This window comes from Lupinus angustifolius, chromosome LG11, assembly GCF_001865875.1.
Source record: "Lupinus angustifolius cultivar Tanjil chromosome LG11, LupAngTanjil_v1.0, whole genome shotgun sequence".
Classification (NCBI taxonomy): Eukaryota; Viridiplantae; Streptophyta; class Magnoliopsida; order Fabales; family Fabaceae; genus Lupinus; species Lupinus angustifolius.
In genome coordinates this window covers 19,681,869-19,688,065 of record NC_032019.1, presented here as the reverse complement: position 1 = coordinate 19,688,065, position 6,197 = coordinate 19,681,869, and positions in this window count along the sequence as shown.

Here is a 6,197-nt window from a genome sequence, read left to right as displayed (position 1 = left end):
CTATCAAGCCGATAGGGAAGATGAAGTATCTACATCTATAACTGTTGCACATAAACATGACTCTGGTTACAACAGTGAAGTTGATCAACTATTTGTGTCATCAAATCATAGTATAGATGAATGGATACTTAACAGTAGTTGTTCCCACCACATGATGCCAAATAGAGAATGGTTCACCAGATACAAGACATAAAATTTTGGTTTTGTGTATCTCAGAAATAATGAAGCATGTGGAATTATTGACATTAAAGAAATCCAAAATTTGATGGATGATGGTGTATGAAGGTGTTATGAGAGGTTAGGCATATACCATATTTGAAGAAGAATTTGATTTCTTTATGGACATTGTAGGCCAAAGGATTTAGCTATAGGGCTGATGGGTATAGTGATATTCTTCGAGTATGTAAAGGTACTCTGACTGTAATGAAGGGTAAGAGGACTGGAAGGAACACTTACAAGCTATTAGGGAGAACAATTGTAGATGGAGTTCCTAGAGTGGCTGAAGAGATCTGAGTAGATTCAGACCATGGCGCTAAAACATTATGGCAGTTGCATTTGGGACATATGAGTATGTGTGTCATGACAAAACTATACAGAAGATGACTGTTGAGGGGAGTCAGCAAATGCAAGCTAGATTTGTGAGAGTATTGTGTGCTTGGGAAATAGATACGAGTTAGTTTCAAGGCTGACCAACACAAGACTCGGGGCGTTCTAGGCTATGTTCGCAATGATGTATGGGGACCATCCAGGAAGCATCCCTAGGAGGTTCTAGGTATTTTATTACCTTTGTTGATGACTTTTCCCGCAAGGTCTGAGTATATTTTCTGCAGCATAAGTCAGAAGTTTTTGTCAAGTTTAAGGTTTGAAAGGCAGAGGTAGAGAACCAGACTGGTAGAAAAATAAAATATCTAAGGTCAGACAATGGTATGGAGTACAAAGACTCACAGTTTTAGAATTTTTGTGAGGAAACCTGGCATTTAGAAGCACTTTTAAGTGAAGAAGACTCCTCAACATAATGATATTGCAGAGATGATGAATAGAACTCTTATAGAGATGGCCAGATGTATGAGACTTAATGCTAGACATTCCAAAGGATTTTGGTCATAGGCACTTAGTATGAAATGTTATGTCATCAATACATCACCAGAAGCTTCATTGGATGATAAAGTTGTAGAATAAGTATAGATAGGTAACCCAATCAATTATAATATGTTACACATATTTGGTTGTCCTTCTTATGTACATGTACCTAGTGATGAACGATCTAAACTTGATTCTAAGTCTAAGAGGTGTATCTTCATTGGATATACCAAAGGTGTGAAGGGGTTCAAGTTCTGGGATACAGTTTCTAGAAAGGTGGTGTTGAGCAGAGATGCAGCGTTTAATGAAGATTTCATGATGAAACAATCAATTTTGACAGTGTTGTCCAGGCCAAATGGAGAGACTTTGGGATCAAATATCATTCCAGTGAGCAATGAAATGGTTCAGGTGAATAAAAGCAAGGAACCATGCACTAGTTCATGTCAAGAGTATGATGATTCTCAGACGAAGATCTACTTGCTAGAGACAGGGATAGACGTCCTATCAAACCTCTAGAGAGATATGGCTTTGAAGATATGGCTTCAATTTCTCTCCATATCAGTTCAGGAGATCCATGTAGCTTTCAAGAGGCTATAAACAGCCAGGAGAAAGAACAATGGATGGGTGCCATGATGGAGGAGATGTAGTCTCTACACAAGAACCAAACATGGGAGCTTGTCTCATTGCCCTTGGACAAGCGTGCAGTTGGGTGCAAGTGGGTGTACAAGAGGAAACCAACATTATCAAAAAAAGAAGGGGAAAATTTCATGGATCGTCTTTTAGCAAAAGGGTATTCACAATTGAAGGGGATCTACTAAAATGATATTTTCTCTCTAGTAGTGAGACACACTTATACTACGGTAGTGCTTGCCTTGGTTGCCAGTCGAGATATGCACTTAGAACATATGGATGTGAAGATTGCCTTTCTTCGTGGTGATTTAGAGGAGAAAATATACATGACACAACCAGAAGGGTTCAGTGTAGTTGGACAGAGTCACTTGGTTTGCAAATTGAAGATGTCTCTATATCGGTTGAAGCAGTCTCCCAGATAGTGGTACAAGCGGTTTGACACTTATATGTTGAAGCTTGGTTACAAGCGTTGTGAGTATGATTGTTGTGTTTATGTGATAAGCCTTGATGATGGTTTTTTATTTTTCTTCTACTTTATGTTGATGATATGTTGATTACTGCTAATCATTTAAGTGATATCAATGAGTTGAATGTCATGAAAGGTAAGTTGTTTGACATGAAAGATTCAGGGGTTGCTAGGAAGATTCCTAGGATGGAGATTCACAGGGATAGGGGAACTAGAAAACTACGGCTCTCCCAGCAAAGCTATGTTGAAAAGATCTTAGAGAGATTTGATATGAGCAATCCTGAAGTAGTGAGCACTCCATTGGTAAACCACTTCAAGATTTCCCTAGATTGGTGTCCAAAGACATATAAAGAGAATAAGTATATGTCAAAGGTTCCATATGCTAGTGCACTGAGTTGCTTGATGTATGTTATGGTTTGTACTAGACCGGACTTGGCACAAGCAGATAGTCAAGTAGGCAAGTACATGTCTAAACCAGGGAAGCAACATTAGGAAGTAGTCAAATGAATTTTCAGATATTTGAAGGGGTCTACGCTTCTCAGTATCATGTTTGGCAGTGAATAAAGCCTTTAGTTATTGATTATGTTGATTCGGACTATGCAGGAGACTTGGATATAGAAGGTCCACAATGGAGTTTGTCTTCACCCTTGGAGGTGGACCTATTTTGAGATCATCAGTTCAGTCTGTTGTTGCTCTGTCTACAACTGAAGCAGAGTACATGGCAGTTGGTGAAGCTTCTAAGGAAGTCCTATGGCTTATGGGGATAGTAAATAAATTAGGCAATGAGCAAGGTAGAGTTCCACCCATTGTGATAGTTAGATTGCTATCTTCTTGACAGAGAACCAGGTGTATCATGCTATGACCAAACATATTGATGTGAGATTTCAAAAGATTAGAGAGTTGGTAGCTTGTGGGCATATACTATTGTAAACGGTTCACACTTCAGAAAATGCAGCTGATATGTTAGCCAAACTGGTTATCATGGAATATTCACTAATGCTAGACTATGGAGCGCCTCCAACCCAATGGTGGAAGATGGATATTGATGATATTCGCCAAGGTGGAGATTGTTGCACCATGACTCATGTCTCTAGATCATAGCAATACAAGTTATGGGTTTGGGCTGATGTAAATGGGTTGGGGTAGATGGCTATATATTTATTTTATGTAAACCTAATGTGAAAAGGAGAAGAATAGTCAAACACAAATCCTTATTCTCCAATAACATATAGTGGTAGCCTCTCAACGTTAACAGGGATGTTGGCACAATTGACCGAACCTCGTTATCAAATTCCTTGTTTTATTCTATTTTCTCTATACTCTTTAATATTTGATTTCTCGCTTGTTCCCAACAAATGGAATAAAAGTATCTCATGTGCTTCATTTTTCTCATCTTTATCCTTTAACCCACTGTGATAGTGCAGTTTTTAATAGTTAGTACTATGAATGAGAATGTGATGGCTCGATGAGAATATAATGAATAAATTTGTCAAATATTATGCCATTGATATTGGTGACTTATTATTCATACGTTTCTTCATTTTTTGAAGTACAAAATAAAACTAAAAATGATAATACTGGCCAAAACAAATGCCAGGTGTAACAATAGCATAGCTCAGTAAAATATTAAGGTAGTTCTAGAGGAATAGCGAAAGTTAGAGTTTTGAAATTTGAGAATAATCAAATGAGGAAGAGGATTGAAGTTTTGGGGTGTGAGGTGAGAGAAAGTTAATTTACAAAAACACCCATTTCAATAAAACATCTTACAACAAAGCCTGGAAGGTTTTTTGTCCAAATCGTTTGGTACACAATACTAACATGTATCTAACTGAAAAAATATTTTCCTCATGTTAGAAAACCCTTATATATATAGCGTCATAACTGTAATGTAAGATTGTTAATTTGTAGCTATAATTTCATGTTAATATATAAATGTGTCTGTTATATTGTTAAGTAGTGATATCATTTTAATTCGTATGTGTGATATAATGCTATGGTGTGTTTAATAATAAACATAAATTGTGTTAAAATTATTTTTCTCTTAATTAAATATCAGTTTATATGAAACAAACACACATTTTTGCATACTAATCACAATCATTTTATTAATTTCTAAGTATCCACAAGTAGTAGGCCCAATGGGTATATATGTAGGTCTGAGACTAGTTCAGGTCCAAAAACGTAGCAATGGGGAAGGTGTACTACCCAAGGGTCATATCTAGACTAAGTAATATCAATAGAGTTATATTTCTAAGTAGACTAGGATGTATGCCTTAGTTAGTGTGTCTGGGCTAGATAAACCTAGATGCAAGTCTCACAAGCCATAAATGTTTTCATATCATATTCATGAGGCATATCATCTAGTTTATTATATGTTCATGCATTAATGATACATGCTATATGTGCATATTAGGCATAACATAATTTATAAAACATGTATAGGTGTCAAGCATAACATGTAAGGAGTTTACCATTTAATCACGTATTGAAGTATGCTAGTTAATCACTTTTAACGTTTAGCCTTAATCGATTAACATGTCTGTTTTCCGTTTTAACTGTTTTAATCGCGTAACTGAAACAAACGATTTTTAGAGCCAAATTCGTTTTGTATAAATTCTAGAAAAGTGCATAAACGTGCATCATTGCATATCACTTTTTTGTATTCGTGATTTGCTGTATCATATAGCAGAAGAGAGATGCGTGTGTGAGAAAGAGAGATTAACATGCTTAGTGATATTGTTCTTGATGTATTGCATGTAGTTTTCATGTGCTTAATCTCATACATTCTTTCTTGCATGTTCGTGTATTCTTTTTAGAGATTTTTGAGAAAGATATGTATTCTCTATATTTTGTATTAACTCACGTACGTTCCTGATGGCTTGTGTTACTTGAGTGTGGGTTAATCTTTGAGTTTTCATTGTTGTAATTTGAGCATATTAGTGCTTAGTAAAACTCTGCTTTTGTATATCGTTTTGTACTTTGGGTTTAGTCTCTTGATGTCTTACCACCATTGAGATTGAGTGAATCTTAACCAAGGCTTGGAAGTCTTGAATTTAGAGCGAGGATCTTGGCTGGGGCTAGATCGCCAGAAAGGTTTTCTCAGGCGATAGGGATAGTCAAACCAAGGTTAGAGGTTCTTGAAATATGAGAAAAATCGTCTAGAGTCTTGTAATTGAATTGGTGCATGTAACAATACAAAGGTTTCAATATAGTGAAGAGAAATCTCTCAAGATCAGAAGGGAAGGCTTAGATGTAGTTTGCAAGTGAACCCGCAAACGAACCAGGATAAAAATCCTATTGTGCAAGTTGTTCTCTCTCAATATCTTTTATAATTCAAGCTGTTTTAATTCATGTATTAAGCTAATATTTTGTATACTGCTACTTTCCCATATCCTTGTTAATTGTGCATAAAAATATATGTTGTATCTTTGCTTGTTTGTTGGTAAATTTCTGTGCAAGAAGCTAATCAGGTAATTCTATTTCTGATACGTGTTAATCAATTAAGCCCACTAGTTAATCGATTACTTGGGCTGTTTTCCATAACTGGGTTTTGGTACGGAATGCAGTAATTGATAACCGCTACAGCTATTTAACCCTCCCCCTTTATAGGTGTGTCTAGACCATCAGTACCTAAGAAGTGGTATCAGAGCTAGTATGACGTGCTAGCTCAACCGTATCCGTGTGATCCTAATGGAATTAAATATGGTTCCACCAACCCCTTTGGCGGTCATGGCGCATCCATTAACCGCCCTCCCATATTTAGTGGCGAGGGATACGCCTACTGGAAAGTCCGGATGAAATTTTTTATTGAGGCCATTGATTCGAATATTTGTGAATCAATAATCAACGAGCCCTTCGTCCCACTTCACTTAGTGGATAACGAACCAAAAGAAAAACCTAAAAGCTTGTGGACTGATGAGGAGCGCAAAAAGGTTCAATACAACCGACATGCTAAGAATATAATTACATCGGACCTATCATATAAAAAATTCTTCGGGTATCTCAATGTCAAAGTACCAAG